Below are 18028 nucleotides of genomic sequence, written 5' to 3' on the forward strand. Positions count from 1 at the left end.
TAAACAAAGACGAAATTCACTCTTTGAGAGAAGGATAGAAGGGCTTTTTATGTGGTAGCATCTGAAGGCCATTGTATTGGGACATGCCATACTGTATATGCTCTACTAATCCAGGATCCATAAATATAAGAACTTTGTATAGTCTAGCCTGAGCTCCTGCACTACCAGACACCCAGGGCTGATGCAATCCAATGCACAGCTCACATACTGCATTTTGAGTCACGTGGCTGTGACTCATGAGTGGGACTGGGGGTTGGGGTCTGGGGACACATGGGAGGGCCTGGGGCTGTGGGCTGGAGGTGAGGGGTGGAAGGTTTTATTTACCTGAGTGTGGGACTGCATTCTGCTCTGGCTTCCCTCGACCCAGCTGTAACTCTCCTTGCACTACAGGATGCAGAGAGAAATGCACCAGCAAATACCTGAGATGAATAGAGGAAGGTCGTGAGGGCAGTGGTAGGATTAGACTCGCATCATTTCAGATATTTACAGAGTAGATTTCTAATTGTGTGCTCTCACACTGGGCTTCCCAGGCAGGAAGAAAAAATAAGTGTCTTTATTATGCAATTCATCTGCTCTGTTTTAGCCATCTACTTTAGGAAGAGATGAATCACCGTGGACTCCATCGACTGTATTGACTGGCTCTCCATTGACTAGCAAGGGAGCCATGGGTGACTAGCTCAAGTGCAGATTTCTGCTTTAGTCGGGTGAGTCTACCAAGTGCTTTGTATCTGTAGCGTAAGACGTGGCTGCTCTGAGCCACTCAGGCTGTGGCATTTCAGTCAATAACTTCTATGGCAAGAACAGTATTTTTGGAGAAGTGACACCCATCAGGAGGAGTTCGAAATGTAAGCAGACAAAGAGCAGGTGGGAAACAGAGGTGCCCTGTGATCAGTACACAATAAAGCCTCCACCTTCTGCTTCTGGACCACATCCCTCAAACCCTGCATCTCTTTTATAGCAGATTTCCACAGTGAGATTAGTTCAGGTATGATAAGTAATTCATGATGATTGCTGTACTCTCTTTCCCTCTAAACTAAAGGGGTCTCGTTGAAATCATTGCTCCTTGTGGCTATCACTGCACTATACCCTCAGCCACTTCTGAGAAAGTCTTGGGTCATCAGGAGAGAAATTAGGTGGGTCGTCAGGAAAGCATACGCTTGAAAGAGAGAAGAAACCCACATCAGTCTGCAGGAGCGTATGCCGTTAAAAGCAAAAACCAGCCTACACATGTAAAAGCGGCAGCCTCTACAGTGTGGTGCGCGTCCACACACTTAGCCCGTTATTTCAGAAACGCTGTCTCCCTTCGGCTGTGATCGCTCTCAACTGTTTGCAGTCTGTGTGCAGTGACGTGCATGGAATATTACTATGAAAATGTGCATTCTTGTTAATAGGTATAGTTTAGGATGATTGTTAGCAGAGCATAAGGCCTTATTGATTGAAAGTGGCATATGGCAAGGATATATAATGATTCACTTTGGCTGCTAGCTTGAAATCCTATTCACGGGCAAAAAAACCCCACTCTCCTTTGCAGTCAGGCTTCATTCTTTCTGCAGCATGTTTTTCAAACCAGGCCATTTTACAAGTGATCTGTAGGAGAGATTTCTTACTCTCCTGGGTGTGTGCTCAAAGCTCTTCACAACCCTGCAAGGGCAGGTCGCAAGAACAAAAGCTGAAGTTATCATAAGCCTCCCTTTGAGGGAAAGGTTGGTCATCTTGCAGATCTCTCCTCTAAAACTTTGTCAGGGCATTTGGTGTTTATGAAAGGTGGTGAACTGGAAAACCTGATAAATGGTAAATACCAGGGAGAGGTACAGCCCAAGCAATGCCTGGTTTGGAGCCTGATGGGAGGGCTGTGGATCCTCACCTGCAGCAACAGCCTCATAGAAATGTTTTTGACATTTTTGCCATTGCATTTTTGAGAGACGGGGCTGCCAGTGCTCAGGCAAGATGCTGTAAAGGTGAACACTTCCCTGGATCCATTCGGTGGGGCGGGAAATTGTGTTCCTACATGGCATTTGCAAGCATAGAGTAATTAACCTGAGGTAAAATTCCAGTGAAGGCAAAGCAGCCAAAGTATTAACATATGTGAACCACGAGCGATAAGCCCTGAGGACTTCATTTATCTTCCATGTGTGTTAGCAGGTCCAAGCAAAGCTTGGGTTGTCTCACCTGGTGTCTCACCTGGTTTTCCATGTGTAGACTGACAAGGTAAACATAGACCCTGTGGCTGGGTAAAGATTGCATGTTGTGATCCTTGAATGCGTGTGCACACACACCCTGTTGGCACATCACTGATGCTTCTGAGAGATGTGTTGAACCTCAAGAGAGGTGTCCTGAGGGACAACAGCTCAGAGTGACACTACCCCAGTGCTTGATACCAAATACGGCTCCAATTGATGGTGATAGCAACCCCAGTACCTGCTCTCCCACCGTTGTCAGGAGGGCAGCACAGGTTTTTGCTGGGCTGGTTGAACAGTACAGTAAAAGGTGACCCCAGCAACCCCCTCAGAGCTGTCTTGAAACCTCCACTGTACAAGGGAAACCTGCAGGGATGTCTCCTAACCCATCAGTGGATCAGCTTATCTGGGAAGATAACAGATAGAGGGAAAGAGCATGATCTCTGTCCATTCCTAAAGCCCTGGGAACCTCACTGACCTTTACCTGGCTGATTTAATAGCATGATGTTCAGTGATGTCTGGACACTTTCCTTGGCAGCACTACCACAAACGATTCAAATGTCATTCCTCTCACTACTGGAGGTACAGCCCTTGTGTTTTCCCACCAGCAAATAAATAGCAGAGCCTTCATATATGCCTCTTCTGGAAACTGCTGCTTTCTAGGAACTGCTTACAAAGAATTAAGTAACCAATTTGAGTGTCATCCAGAAGCCCTGGGCTTGCTATATGATCTTGCATGATTTTTTTTTTCCAGGAATATACTTCTTCAAGAAGTTCTCGAGGTTTTGCCTGTGGTAGGCAAAACAGGGCTCCCTTGAATAAAATAAGTCTGAACAAGCAAATAAACTGAATGCCTTTCATTATACCTGTCACCAGTTTATTTACTCCATGGCCTCTTTCTGCCATAAAAGTGTTGAGTGATTTCAGCATACTAAAACATCTGCACTCATTTTCAGAAAATAACAACCACCAATGTATGAACTCACTATTTTCTCAGAACGCCTATTGTTCAGTGTCCAACCCTTATTGTTTCTCATCTCCTGTGAGTGGTTTACAATGAAATCCACTTTATTTACAGTGGAAAGCAAAATATGTCAGAGAAAGACAATCAGCTATAAGCCTTCAGTCAATAACTGCTTATTTTTTTGCATGCTAAAATGTAGTCATTTCATGCGTTCATCGAAATTGGTGGCAAAATTCCCATTTGGAGGTGTCTGCTCAGTCCTGTGCCAGATCCTGGCCTCCTGCTAAGTGTAAGCTGGTATGACTTACCGTACACCTTCTAAAACTGGATCTGGCACGCACTGACTAACTTTTCGTAGGCTTCATAAGCCATCCTGCAGTGAGGTTGCATTTATGACCTTCTATCAGGACAACACATCCATCGTTCAGCTGTTTTGCTGATTAGGAACCTTTGTAAGACTTTGAGCTGTTGACAGGTGAATCATCTCTGTCCCACTGTGTCTCAGTCTTTACTCCTGGTTTGTGACCAACATCAGCTCCCTCTGAAGGCCTTTTTTATATAGTTTTCCAGTGAATGCATTACATAGGGTCATCACATCTCAGAGATAGACACTGAAAAGCTGAAAGATACTATTAAGCTTCTTAAAATATTAGAAAGACAATAATTTTTGCAGAATAGATGTTAATCACACTTATATGAAAGCTTCTCATCTTCAAAGCATTTAACCAACATTAATTACATGCAATTGATTTTTCCATGTACGTCATGCAAAATGCACCTTTCATGTCACTTGTTGCTGTTATCTTACCCAGGATTTCTGAGAGAAACCTGTGCCTCTTCAGTGCAGCACGGCTTCCTGAAGTCACCTGAGGCCTCATCGTGCAAATCACAAAGGGTAGCATTCAAAACAGCACCTCAGCTGAACTGAGGGACCCGTGAAAAAAACTAATGCCATCCCACTTGGGTGCCTGCACAATTGTAAGTGTCTCCATTCACCTGGAAAAATGTTCCAAGGAATCTCTGAAGTTTTCTTGTTGCCTGTGCCTGGGGATGTTCCTGTCTTCACTAAGTCCATCCAGGTCACGTACCCACATTTTCATGTCCATAAGGACTGCTACTTGCCCAAAAGGCCTAGAATGCTCTAGCCAGAAGGCAAGGTGCTCTCTGGACTCCAGCAGAGCTGCATGAGAAAGGGTACTGTGAAAAGAGAATGGACCATGTTTTCCATAGTAACCTTATCTTCAAGCACATACCAAAAAAGCTGGAAACTTGGTTCCATTCCTCAGTGTGAGGAGGTCTGATTTGCCACTACCATGGTTTTCTTGCAAGGTCTTTTCATTGAAATAACTGGTACTTTCAGCCACAAGCAACTTGAAAATGTTTATGTTTTGCATGAGACAAAAAAATTTTTTTCTTGCCTAGTGAACTGTCAGGATTCAGCTAGGAAATAAGAGCTTCATATGTCATTGGAAGAGCTGGCCAGTATTCAGGTTCCTTAGTGCTCCGGCCTGAAAGGAAAGGATTTTGGAAGTATTAGTCACAAAAAAAATAAATTCCACCAAAAAAAAAAAGATAAATCAAGAACATTTCCAAGAAAATAACAAAAAAAAATGTGTATGGGGACTAGATCACTGTGGACATTTCCTGGAGATGAGGGCTAGGTGGAAGATAAGGTTCACAACAGGTAAGAAACCAAACCACAGCACTGTGATCAACAGCATCTCCCAGGTCAGAACAACAGGAGCTTTCATATCAATCCAAGATAGATGAAGGTCCTGATAGGTGTCTTCACTCCTTTTGACCATCTTTCAGAAGGCAATATTGAGGGTGCTGTTATGCTTGTTTTAATTTCAAGATGATTGTCTCTATCCCTGTTCATATATGTAGCTAATAGAGCTAAAAACTGTGCTGTTAGTTCAGTGGCTCATAAGTGGTTGTATGATCCACATGACATTCCTGCACTGTGTTGAAGTAATTAAAGATGCCTTCCCAAAAGCCCGGAGTTTTCTTAACTTTTATTCTTAACCCTCAACTTTTATTCTTAACCCTAGACAGCTACGAAGTCCAGACACTGATTTTTTCCCGTGGAGTCGTTTGGGTCTGTGAGAATAAGTTGAAAATCTCTTGAATTGTCTTGCATGTGGAAAGACCCTCCATCCTTCATTAACATGCATTAGAGACAGGGGGACCTGGGTGGAAACAGTCCTGCTGTGTGAAAGAGAATTCAAGGAGCCCAGGGACCTAACCCCAAATCACAGGGAGGCAGATTTTTAGAAAAGCATTTCAGTGGCAGGTTCCAGTGCAATCCATAATTGTGCTCATAAATCAACAAGATCCTTTGAAAATCCCACACAGTGTCACCTGCCCTCAGTATCTAGAGTGGCTGTTTATTTTGCAGACATCTTCACAATTTTGTTCTCAAGATTATAATTCAGTCAGTGGTAATACAGTTTTGTCAGGCTACTCCCATCCTTGAAGTTAAGTAAATGGTTAAGTGCTTTATTGGTTCAGAGCTCAAAGACTCTCCACCTTGCAGGATTGAGCCCTCCAATGTATTCGTATTTCCTTTTCAACTTCTGCAAGTAACCCCAAACAGGCTGGGGACACTAAATGCAAAGTTATGGGCGATGACTGTGGCAATTTCTGAATGACAAGAGCATTTAAAAGAAATGTCAAGAGTCTGTGGGCTGCAAGCTTTTATGTTTCAAGGAGAAACAAGAAGAAAGGAGGGACAATAAATCAAATGCAACAGTGTAGCATGTTCCATCTCTGAGAGTTAACCTCTTGAAAGCCATGTCCCTAACACAGTGTGGGACACACGCCTTTGATCGAGTCCATTATTTTCTGCAAAGTGGTGGAAGCAGCAGGCTGGGCTCCTCCATGCATGCCCAGGGGCCATGTATACTATACTTTGCTTGTGCATTTATAGGTTCACATCAAACATGAGCTGTGCAATTACGGGTTAACATCAAACATGAGCTGATTTACAATTTTTAATCAAGAAAGGATTATAAGCTAATAAATCCTAATAACATATTCTGTCTGGAGGTTCTGTGATGTAGTCGTATGATATACTGGTAGCTTTGCTCTCCTGAGCCTGGAAGATGAGGTAAAGATTTTTACTTGTCACAAAGCTGTTCCTTGGAAATGCTTAAATGGTTCAAGACCCGCTAAACACCATCATGTAGACGGTCATTCTCTTGGATCAAGCCTTTCCTGCTATCACAGGTTTTGAAATACCTTGACAGAAACATGGAAGAAAGCTTGCAGCATCCCTGTGTTCTATATAATTCCCCTTTCACTTCAAAGGCTGAGTATTGCTGGTTGAAGGCTAATTATTGATAGGTAGTTGAATCTAAGCATTGAACATATCAAACATATCATCAGTGATAGTCAGAGCCTTAAGGAGCCCTCAAAACAAACTGCTAGAGGCCAGCAGATGGCTTGTAAGAAGTCATCATTTTCTGAAGTTAAAAAAACAAGATGACCACACAAATGAAGATTTAACCCTTTCTATTGGATTTCCTGGATTTTGGTTCTCCCACCCAAATAGACAGATATTGTCATGGAGAATCTAGGAGTAAGACAGACCTGCCAATTATGAAAGGGGATTTCTGAGTTTTCTATTCCCAAAGGATGATCATCATCTTTTCAATCCATACTCTGCCTCCCAGCAAAAGGCTGTCCTGGAAGAACATTTACTCCCCAGGAGACCTAATTAACATTACAAGACTAATGGAGGCTAAGTGTAAAGAATTTTTAAAAAGTTCTTTGACTGCAGTGCCATTTTTAAAGCTTCTCCTCCCTGCTCTTTGTTTGAACACAATAGCTAAAATACCACAATGGGGATGTGGTAGGGTCAAGAAATCCAAGGTATTTTCAAGTTGATTTAACCATCTTGCTGTTTAACCACCATACTTCCTGGCTACTTGGCACTTATCTGGGGGATTTTAGTTCCCTCTTATAGTTACCTCATAGCCAGGGATGTTCTCTTCGTACGTATGCATGTGCATGTCAAGGTGAGGTTCAAAGGACTGTTGATGAGCATGACCTCAACAGAAACTCCTAGTCTTGCCCCATCTTCAGTCCTACTAGTTAAGAATGTTGATGGGAGCCTGACCCAAGCCATGGTGTCTCAAAAGGGGCTAAATCCTTGAAGACATTTACCTGGAAAAGGCATCTTTTGGCCTTTTTCCACCAGGCCATAGTTAAACCCCCTAGTCTCTGCAAGGCTCAAATACAATGAGTCTGGGCTGACAGACCTCAGCTGCAATATTTCATAGTCTTAGAATCATAGAATAATTTGGGTTAGAAAGGACCTTAAATATCATCCAGTTCCAAGCCCCCTGCCTTGGGCAGGGACACCTCCCACTGGACCAGGCTGCCCAAGGCCCATCCAACCTGTCCTTGAACACCTCCAGGGTTGAGGCAGCCACAGCTTCCCTGGGCAACCTGTGCCAGTGCCTCACCACCCTCATTGTGAAGAATTTCTTCCTCATGTGTAATCTAAATCCTCACCCCTCTAATTTAAAGCCATTCCCCCTCGTCCTGTCACTACATGCCCTTGTAAAAAGTCCTTCCCCGGCTTTCCTGTATGTCCCAGTAATAATACTCACTAGCAGTGCTTTGCAATAGGTCTTCGACATGAAAATTCATGCACTTTGGTCTTAAGTTATTGCTTTACAAAACACCCTAAAGTACTGCTCCTTCCACCAGTGTTTGTGGAAACGGGTTATGCAAAGAACATCTTTTCTCCCTCCCTGGCTCAGAGGAAAGTGTTGCCTTAATTCTACTAGTATTGACTGTGTTACTATAACAAAAGCATCTGCCCAGTGTTTCCAGACTCCTCTTTTGGGAAATGAGAGCTGTGCTTTCACAGTCTCATTGAAATTCAGGATGAAAAAGGGGGTCTATCTCCCCACCTGGGCCAAGACACCTTCACTATTTCTTTCCTCCCACAGTTAGAAAACTTCCTCTACTCTTCATTTCTCAATTTGTCAGTGCATTTAGGTTTTTGGTATAAAAGCACTAAATGCAGCCAGCATGCTGTTCCCAACAGCCCAGTGAGCCGACCAGACTGTTCACAGAAGAAGACGTTAGATCCAAACGCATATCCTGAGAGAGAGGATATTTGTATGAACAAACAAAAGCTTAGCCAACTTCCCAAAAGAGAATGTTTTTTGAAACCAGAATGAGATTTATCCAAAACCTTGCAAAATAAACCACATTTCCAAGAACAGGATTTGCAGGACCCAAAAGAACCCACTCAAACCTCCTCCAATTAAAAAAATTGATGTAATAAATAAATAAATAAATAAATAAAACAATCTGAGTTGTAAGCAAAGTCCAGCTACAAAACAAAGAAATGAGAAGCAGAGAAATGTGCCCAAGTCAGAGAAAGTGCTACAAACACTGAGTAGCATTGCTCACCACTGTTATTCTTCACCAACATATTTCTGGAATGAAGAAATTGGAGTCTGGAGCATAGGTAATTCACAGATCAAAGTCAGCTTTTAATTCTGTTTAGCTCGTAGTACAACCGAACCCTAACCCTGCTCCAAAAAAAAATGGATGTTACTAATGGATGCATTCAGGAGGCGGCTTCTTAATTTCCTCCTTTGCTCCCAGTCAGTCTTGGCTGTATCTGGCAGCATCGGTCTGTGACCTTAATAAGTAGCTTGATAAGTTTATCTATTATGACAACAATCTTTTTGGCAAACCTGAAGGCTTTCAAACCTAAAAGAGTGAGCTGCCACTGTTTGGATTATGCACCAAAGGCTGTCTAGATAGAGCAGGAATAGATCTTTTCTCTGAGAATGAGATAGCAAGGGAGTCACGCAACGCACACCTATAGGATATATATCACCCAGCTTCCTAATTCAGCCTCTTAGAGTCAATGCGCAGCTGGTGCTTCAGGGAACTGGAGCTGGAAATGCAGTTCTAGGGTACAAAACAATTGCTGTGATCCTGCTCAGTGATATACAGCCAGTTGGGAATTTCTCACAAAGGTGGGTTCTGCATGCATTGATGTTCCTGGCAAAAGCATCTGCAAGATTCAGTTTTAGGTTCATAATCAAAATCCACATCTGTATTACAGTTCTTGAGGAATATACCGGGTATTATAAAGGGAAAACACCCATCAAGGACGTTTTTAATTGCATATAAGCCCTGATTTTCACAGCTCAAATTTTATAAAATCTGTTTAGCTTTTATTACCTTAAACCATCTGAGGCTACAGAATTGTCCCCAGCTTTTTAAAGCCCTGATTTTTTCTCTCATATTTTAGAGTGTCCTGAGACTTTTTGGAAAAGTGATATTTTAGTCTTGCTAATAAAGAAGCCGTAGTAATTAGAAAATCTCTTGCCTCAGTGCAGATTTTATAACTCCGCAGATACCATGGTATTAACATTCTGTTTGTCCACCTGTTAGAAGAAACAGATCTGAAGAGTCATAACTCTAAAACAGTGGGTGACAATTTAATGAAAAATTGAGCTCTGCATTTAATTTCCTTTTAAGTTCATCTGAGCATTCTGCAAGATCAAAGGGGCTTTGTGGTTTGCAAATGATCTATGATATCAGAGAAACAGATTATAACCCAGGCACAGTTTGGTATTTAAGTAAGTATCCGCTTTTAATACCAATGTTTAAAGTAAGCTAATGGAACTAAAGCGCGAGGATAATTTCCTATGATACAAGCCTATAATCCAGTTTAATATATCAGTTGAACACTAAAAGCATGTTTTGAATTTATTTCAATAGTTTGGCCCCGTTTGGAAAGTATCCTGAGGCACCATAAAACATCTTTAATAAAACAAGAAGTCCTACCTTAGTTTGTAAGCTTCTGAGGCAGGGACTGCACTTGCAGAATGCCTGGAGAAGTGGGGGTCCTTGGTTCAGCATATGGAGAACAGTTAAGCAGCAGCAACATGACATGTCAGTGAGGACTTTGTTTTTGTACAGAGGCTGGAGTTCTGCCTGGAAGGCGTCCTGCAGCCGACATCTCCCCCTTTCATATCAATGAAACATTGTCGTGGGCAGTGGACTTGTAAAAAGAAAATATTATTCCAGGTTAAAAGGTGCCTCTGTTGGATTTTTTTGGTTTTTGTTTTTGGTTTTTAGTAAGTCCCTTGTGTTGGAACCAGATGATCTTTAGGGTCCCTTCTGACCCAAACCATTCTATAATTCTATTATTCCATATTTTCTGTTTCAGAAGCAATCATGTTCCAACTGTTGCCAGTTGGGGTTAAACCATGACACTAGTCTTTTCCCCTTCCATATCCAGAGAAGAGGCTACTACAGAGTCACTTCTCCTGTCACTTGCACCCTTCTTCCCACTTAATATCTTAAATATATGTCCAATTAATTCCTGTTTATTCTTGTGCCAGTGTTGTCCTTCAGGCTAATAGGTCCACCCCCCCTTGATGTTTACCTCTTTGATATCTTTATTAGCAGTCATTTGTCTCTCCCAGGCTGAAGGAGTTCAGTTTGTAATCTTCTCCTGCCAAGCCATTTGCTTGTATTCCTGACCAGTGGGGCTTCCTGTTTCAACCTGAATTCATCAGTTTTGAACATCAGTGATGAGAATTGTACAAGTTGTTTCAGAAGAGGCCTCATCAGCCACCTGTACAGTGGTATTAATGCAGCTGTATCTTTGCTAGGTATGTGTCTTCTGATGCATCTCAGGATCGCATTAGTCTGACATGACATGACATGACACAACACGACACGACACGACGTTGGTAGTTCCAATGTCTCATGATTAACCAATACATCTGGGTCTTCCTCCAATGCAATCTCAGTGAATTTTAAATTACAGCAGGAACTGGACAAAGTACCAGGTCATTCATTCAGGATTTTCCGGTTTCATCCCTTTTCCGCTCTTTTAGTCTGCGAGGTTATACAGGCTTTTATGTAGGAAATCTGGAGCCCCTTCAGTACCCATAATGCTTCTCAGCTTTATGTCACCAGCACATTTTCTTTTCCCCTCTTCTGCCTTTGGTGCCAACTCTATCTCTGTCATTTACCCCATGGAAAAGTTCGCTCCTCAGCAAAACTGATGGCCATTTCTTCTCAAGCTAGTTTCTTGCCCTTCTTACAGTCTACTGCTCATTATTCTTTTCTCCCACTAACTCATTATTTCCCATGTGTCATTGCACAAAAAAAACCCAAAAAAACCAAAAACAAAACAAAAAAAAAAAACCAAGATGAGAAGACTGCTTAGGTGATGGGAAACACTGGAAGCCCTCTGATCAAAGCTCCATTCAAACTGGCACCAAATTTGGCGTTACGTCTGTTTTACTAGTCTGCTGCATGTCCTTGGTCTAGAATTTCAGTTGTCTTTTCCATGAAAACAACAACAAACAACGCCCCACCATTTCCCTGATGAGAGGAAGATCAGAGATTTTGATTTGTTTATCACTGGAGAGGCGAACATTTTGTGGTTAAAGCAGCTCTTCAAAACTGGCTCATGCAAGACTATTGTGGCTAGTTTTGGATACCATGCTTTTGATGCTATGTGTAGTGGCCTTGTAAGGAGCATGGCTGGTATTTTCAAACAAACCCAGAGAGTATGCTGAAAGTCAACAGGGGCTGACACTTGCACTCCTTCACTTTGGAAGGCTAAATGTACATCTAGAATGCTTTCACATCCCCATTTAATTTTCTCATATCCCAAAATAAAGGGGGGAGCATCAAGTTAGGCACAAAAAATACAGTACTGAGTTGCAAAAAAAAAATGTATGTGGTAAATGGATGTGGAGATATTCAAGACATCTGGGGCAGGTAGACATGGGAGGTGCAAGACTATCTCAGGTAGCACCAGACACCCATCTTCAAGCAACTGAAGCATGCCCAGTGCAACCATTAATCACTCGCTTCACCTGGCTAACAGAAGGAATTTGTTTTCGACAAATATTATTGGACAAACAAATGCAAACCTACTGTAAAAGAAAGACTAACTTTTCAGAAAAAAGCTGAAGGCTAATGTTTTAAGGTCTGCAGTGAGCCTGTAATGCAGAAAGATAAGAGGAAGATAGGGTTCTGGGAGCAGGGCAAGGAGGAAGAAAGACCCTATATTGCATCCCAAAGACTCCTTTAGTATCATAGACCCCACTGACCCATTTTAACTGAGTTCCCTCTTCTGAAGGTGGACAGACAGAGGTGAGCAGCTTTGCCTATACAGAAGGAGTGGGAGAAACACAACGTGAAGTGACTTAGAATAAATTGAAACACCAAAGTATCAAAACTAGGTCATCAGTTGTAGTATAACAGGATAGGTGTTTCAGTGTTCACCTCGTTAATCCAGTTCCCGCTCTGGATAAACAACTTTGCCTTGTAGTTAATCTTCAATAAATATGTTCTAAAAACCCAGTGGGTATTTATCTAATATAGGATAACTGTCTTAGTGAAGCTAAATTAAATGCTTTTGGGTAAACTTAATTTAGTCTCTTGCTGGAATAGTTTTCCTGAAAGAGTTGAGGGAGAGGAAATGCTTAACTGCTGTCTGGAACAAGGATGGTGACACTGAAGGCAGATGGGACTTCTTGCTGGGGACTAGTTCCTCCCATGCAGCTGAGGACACAATTTTTTAAAAAAATATAGGTTAATAGCAATTGTGTGGCATCTTTTAGTAGTAGATCATCAAACTCTCGAATGTGGTCAGCTTCACTGATGTCAGTTTGCATGTGAGGAAAAGGGATTGTGGAGAAAAGCACCTGAGGAACCATCAGTGAAACCGTGTGTACAGCCCAAAGCTCCACTTCTCTATTCAGAACTGCAGTGCCAAGCTGCCTTACTTTCCCCAAGACATGGGGAAAACTGTAATTGCACAAGAACTGTCCTTCTCAGAGAGCAGACCCTCTCATAGACTTTTTGTCTCAGAAACAGGAGACTGGCCACAGCAAAACCAACCTGTCTCCATCCTGCCCGGGATATCGTCTCAGGCTGTGTCAGACTGTGCAAGGAAATCTACAGGAGACCAACTTCTGCATGAAGGCCTCATCTCAGCTGTGGTAGTTAGGAGACGGAGTAACCCCTGGGGCTGGAGAATGCCTGTTTGCTCCAAATAGTCTGTTCTTGTTCATTATAGCAGTACTGGGTTTTAATTCCTCACAAGAATGATGAGTTCCCTTTGAATCTCTTCAAGTCAACAGCCACCACAGCATCCAGTGGAACTGAGCTCAACAAACCCATCATATTTTCCACAGTGGCAGTTCTTACTAATCTTGAATTTCCTGCCTTTCGCTCTTTTATCTTATGCCTTGTGTTGGGAGACATAAAAAATATGCTAAGTCTCCACTTCAGTGTTTCTGTGCATAGAGTTAGGATGGCAAGTTTTGGCAATAGGTGTGTGTCCCTTCTCTTTGGAACCCAAGTCACACCTTCAGCCCTAGCAGGATTTCTGGCTTCTTCCCAGTGCCCTCAGCTCTCCCACCACCCTGCCTGATGTCTTCCTGAGTGGGCTCAGCAGCACCTCTGCCTGCAGGCTCAGGCACCCTCACACCTCCTAGGTTCCTTTTCACTGTTTCTCCTCTGTCCCTTGCCACAGCCCTGACAGCACGAGCTTTTATCACAGACCTTCTTATTTAGCTCCCTTCCACTGTAAACACCGCTTATCTTTTTAATCTGTCTCCATATAAGATTTTTTTTCCCCAGGTCTCAAATTATTCTTGTCATCCTTATCTGAACATCCTTTAATTCCTTTGGCAGTGACATATAGCATTCCAGATGAGAGAGAAGCCTTGGTTTTATACCACGCTGAAAATTACTTCATCTAATTTCTTACACACCCTAACCTTTTGTTTGCCTATTTGACAGAGGCTGTACCCTGAGCTGAAAACAAAAGTGAGAAAGGTGCAAGAATGATTCAGAGGTATTTTCTGTTGGCTAGTGCTGTTACTAAGGTGCTTCATTGTTTCTCGAGCTTTCTGCAAGTCTATTCTCTTTTTGAGCTCATCTTTGCTTCTACAATACTTCTAACAGGGAGCTGCTATCTACCTTTCATTACTGACAGCATCTCGGGTCCTTCAGGGTGGAAGAGGCTCATGTGATTATGGGCTGCAGAGATAAACACTCACTAGCTCCCACAGAGGACCGTATCAAGCCAATGTAAGTAAACATAACTCAGTTTGCTTTGCCTTAATTAATATTATTTTAATTAATAGAAGAATTCTGTAAAACTTTTGAAGGCCTTTTAAGTTATCCTGTGGTCCCCTGCCATCTATCACTGCATCAGTCTTACGATAGTGCTGCATCTGCAACTAATAAGTGTACACAGATTCTTTTCCACTCTTTTTATATGGGTTATTTTACATCCACGAGCAATGGTTTAACCGAAGGATAACAGGGCAAGGACTCTCACCTTGATCTGGGTTTATATGTTGCCAAACAAAGTAAGACCTTGATCCACATCTAAACCCACAAAATTATACTACTGCTAATACGAACTTGTCATGCACCTTCAGACTGTCCACTCACCTAATTCAGTTATGACCTTCAGAAATTCTTTATTGCCTATTCTGGACACAGGAGTGATATTAGCTATAAATTTTACTACCTTTCTTGTCCATTTTTTTCTGTATCACTCTTTATCCTCTTTTAGTTTCTGTCTTCTTGCCTGTCAGTTTTAGATTTCAAGTTGTTTTGGGCATGAGTGGTCCCTCATTGAATATATGGTCTAAAATGCTATTCACTTTTCCAAAAATAAATAGAAAATTAATAGTATCTTATCACATGAACCATCCCCTTGAAGTTAAGGGAACTCCTGGTGGGAAAAGGCTCAAGATAAATAACAGTAGTAGAATCTGTCCCTAAGAGTTTGTCTTAATTAAAAGTTTAACTTCACACATTAATAATTTACGACTGAAAAGGTTATGAATGTGTAATGTTTAATAACAGTGATGCTAAAAGGTGATATTTAGTTTCTAGCACCCGCATGAATGCTCAGCCATTGAATTTAGAAGTAACTGTGGCTGTGTGGTTTGGTCTGTAATTAAGATTTGATTAATCCCTAAAGCTCAGTTTAACTTAGATTAGACCTATATTGATTTGAATTTCTTTACAATTACATTCCTACTACAGTAAACTTACCTGCTCATCATGATGCTGTTTATAGTGCTAGCAATGGATTTAAGGGGTCTATTTGATCTTTGATTAGGGTGTTACTAAGCATCCTATAGTAAAAGTGTCCACATCAAGGAAAGGCATCCAACTCACTTGGTTATGTGTGCCCTAATAAGAAATGACTGATGTGATACGAACAGCAAACTTAATTTTTTCCATCAATAACTTTCACCCTTTTGGGCTGTATGATATGAAACGCAGACCAATGTCCATCAAAGCTGATGAGAACCCTTTCCTCTTACAAACACACAGCTGTGAGTCTCGTCATGAGTGTATCTTCTCACAGAAAAGTCAAAAAGCCTCATTACTAAGAGCCATGATTACAAGAACTGAAGGTAATAAGGGCACAACTGCATGAGTGTGAAGTTCAGTCTGGGGACTTCACAAAGTAGGAATAGACCAAAAGTCTTCACATTGCCTCTACTGAACATCTCAGTGATGGATAATACAATTCCCATTAGGATCCACATCCTCTCAGTCATAACAGGACCAAGAAATCTTGAACCTGGTTTGAGCAAGTCTGACTTTTCTGTCTTTAGCAGAACTGCCGATGATTGTAATGGCTTTCCCCCAGTGACCTCACTGCTCAGTCGTTCAGAATAAACATACCAGGATGCAGATATTTGCCATACTAAGAAGAAATGGGAATGATGCAGTGTTTCTCCTCGGCTTTATAAGTATCATCCCATGATAAGATGAGGGAATCACAGAAAGGAACTTTCTTCTAACCCTGACTGAGAACTTGAAGAGCAGCACTGTCCCCAGAATCTGCAGCAGCCTCTAATCTACATATTGGTGGCAGATTTTTAGCCTGAGTCTCTTCTCTCATGTCCATCCAGCCTTGCTTCCTCAGACTTACAGGAACTTTCCATGCACTGTTACTGTATCCTGTCCTCTCCCTAAAGTCAGAGCTCTTCTCCTGAACAGAAGTTGTACTATTCCTGGACCTATATAGTTCCATCTTAACCATTGTCTTCACTCAGTACGGCTTAGTAACTACATGCAGAGATGTGCTGAGCTGGAACGCTACCTGAGCACTCAAAAAATGCTCACACAGCTGCTTGTCCTGTATCTAACAGGCAGCTCTTCTTATCCAGCTTCAGAAAGAAACCATCTGTTAAACAACTCTCCAGATCCACATCAGCTCCATGGGTACTCTGGAATTATGGCTGCGGTGAGCCAAAGCAGCCAGCTTAAAATGCATTATTAGGAGGATTCGTGGTGAATCTATAATACGCAGGGAAATTCTGCTTTCTAGAATTATTTGACTGAATATTTGTTTTCCAAGACCTGCTGACTACCTATTAACAATGTATTACCCTAAAATGGCACTTCTAAATAGTCAATTAACCTCCACAGGGCACTCAGCATCATGACCACAAGAGGATACTTGAAAGGTGAAAAACATTTGTTTCACATGTAAGACTGCCTGGTAATGAATGACAACTTGTTACAGCCATTATAGCCCAAGCAGCCAAGTGTTAGACTGACCAGTCTGTTGCAGTGTATTTTTTCTTCCCCCCAGTTCACTCCATGCTTTAAGGTAAATTTCAGAACAGGGCAGCAAAAGTCAGAGTCACTCTTCAGCAACGTCAATGCAGCTGCTGTGTAGGGATGGTCAATATCTTGGGATTCGAGCCCCAAAGTGTAAGAAGGAATGTTTCAGAGGCAGCCATCTGAGGCTGCCCTGGCTTTGAAGATGTGGAAATGCTTATGTGTCACTGCAAATACAAATAAAAACCTTGGGCTAAGAAAGCCATTATTCCTCTTGTTGAAATGTGCTCTGCTTTCCAGACAGGAACATCTCTGCAGGTGAAGGTGAGGGCTTAGCTGCATGTCGCCAGCTCCTAGAATTGGGAAATGCTGTGTAAACAAGACCCAGGAGGATGTGTCGTGTGGCTTCCTGAGGTCTGGGCTCTTCGTTTCTGTTACTGCTTATAAGGAAGGGGCACACCTGTGGAAATGAAGAACAGGAAGACTATAGCATCTTCTTTAATCTTGCTGGTGATTAGAGAATTTGGAGCTTGAGAACATGTACCCATTGGTGATGAGAGCGAAGGTAATAAACACTGCCATGTAACCTCAGCTATTCCCTGCAAACTGCAGTTACCCAGCAGCCCAGTCACCTAACATAAAAGGAAACTATCCACTTTAATTAGCAGTGCAATCAAAAGACTCTTACATAGGAAAGCATTTATCACCAAATAGAAAATGAATGATACTTTAAAATTAGAATATGCAGAATTCATAGCCAAAGGCACTCAGGGGAAAAAGAGCTTTGCACCAAACCAGACGGGGATTTTTTTTGGCTTCAGTCTAATGAACTTTAACAATAGATATCAAATTCTGTCTGGTAGCACATTTTAGCAATGGATCTGATTTTTCAGAAGAACTAAGCAACTCTCACCAGTGACAGGAGAAGGAGACTGACATTTAGGAAACCCTTATTAACCTTTATTCAGACTTCAAAAACTGACCCTTGAAAATCCAGTTTTTAAAAAAGCTTCACCTATTCTTTCAAAATAAGCAGCAGGGATATTTGATTTTTATTTTTCGTGTTGATGAAGACTCAGTTGTATCCCACCTGCAGCCAAAAATGCTGTGCAGGGAGAACAGACAACAGTGTAGTGTACTTCATTATCAGGAGGATGGGCAAAGCTCAGAGTAGAAGATGAAAACAATCTTCTCTGGGTCTTCGCTGTACTTAATGAAAAAATTGAAATGCCCAGAAGTCAGGGAAAGGCTAGAGATAAAAATGCCTTCCTGC

The sequence above is a fragment of the Phaenicophaeus curvirostris genome, chromosome 6 (assembly GCF_032191515.1).
Source record: "Phaenicophaeus curvirostris isolate KB17595 chromosome 6, BPBGC_Pcur_1.0, whole genome shotgun sequence".
In the NCBI taxonomy this organism is placed as follows: Eukaryota; Metazoa; Chordata; class Aves; order Cuculiformes; family Cuculidae; genus Phaenicophaeus; species Phaenicophaeus curvirostris.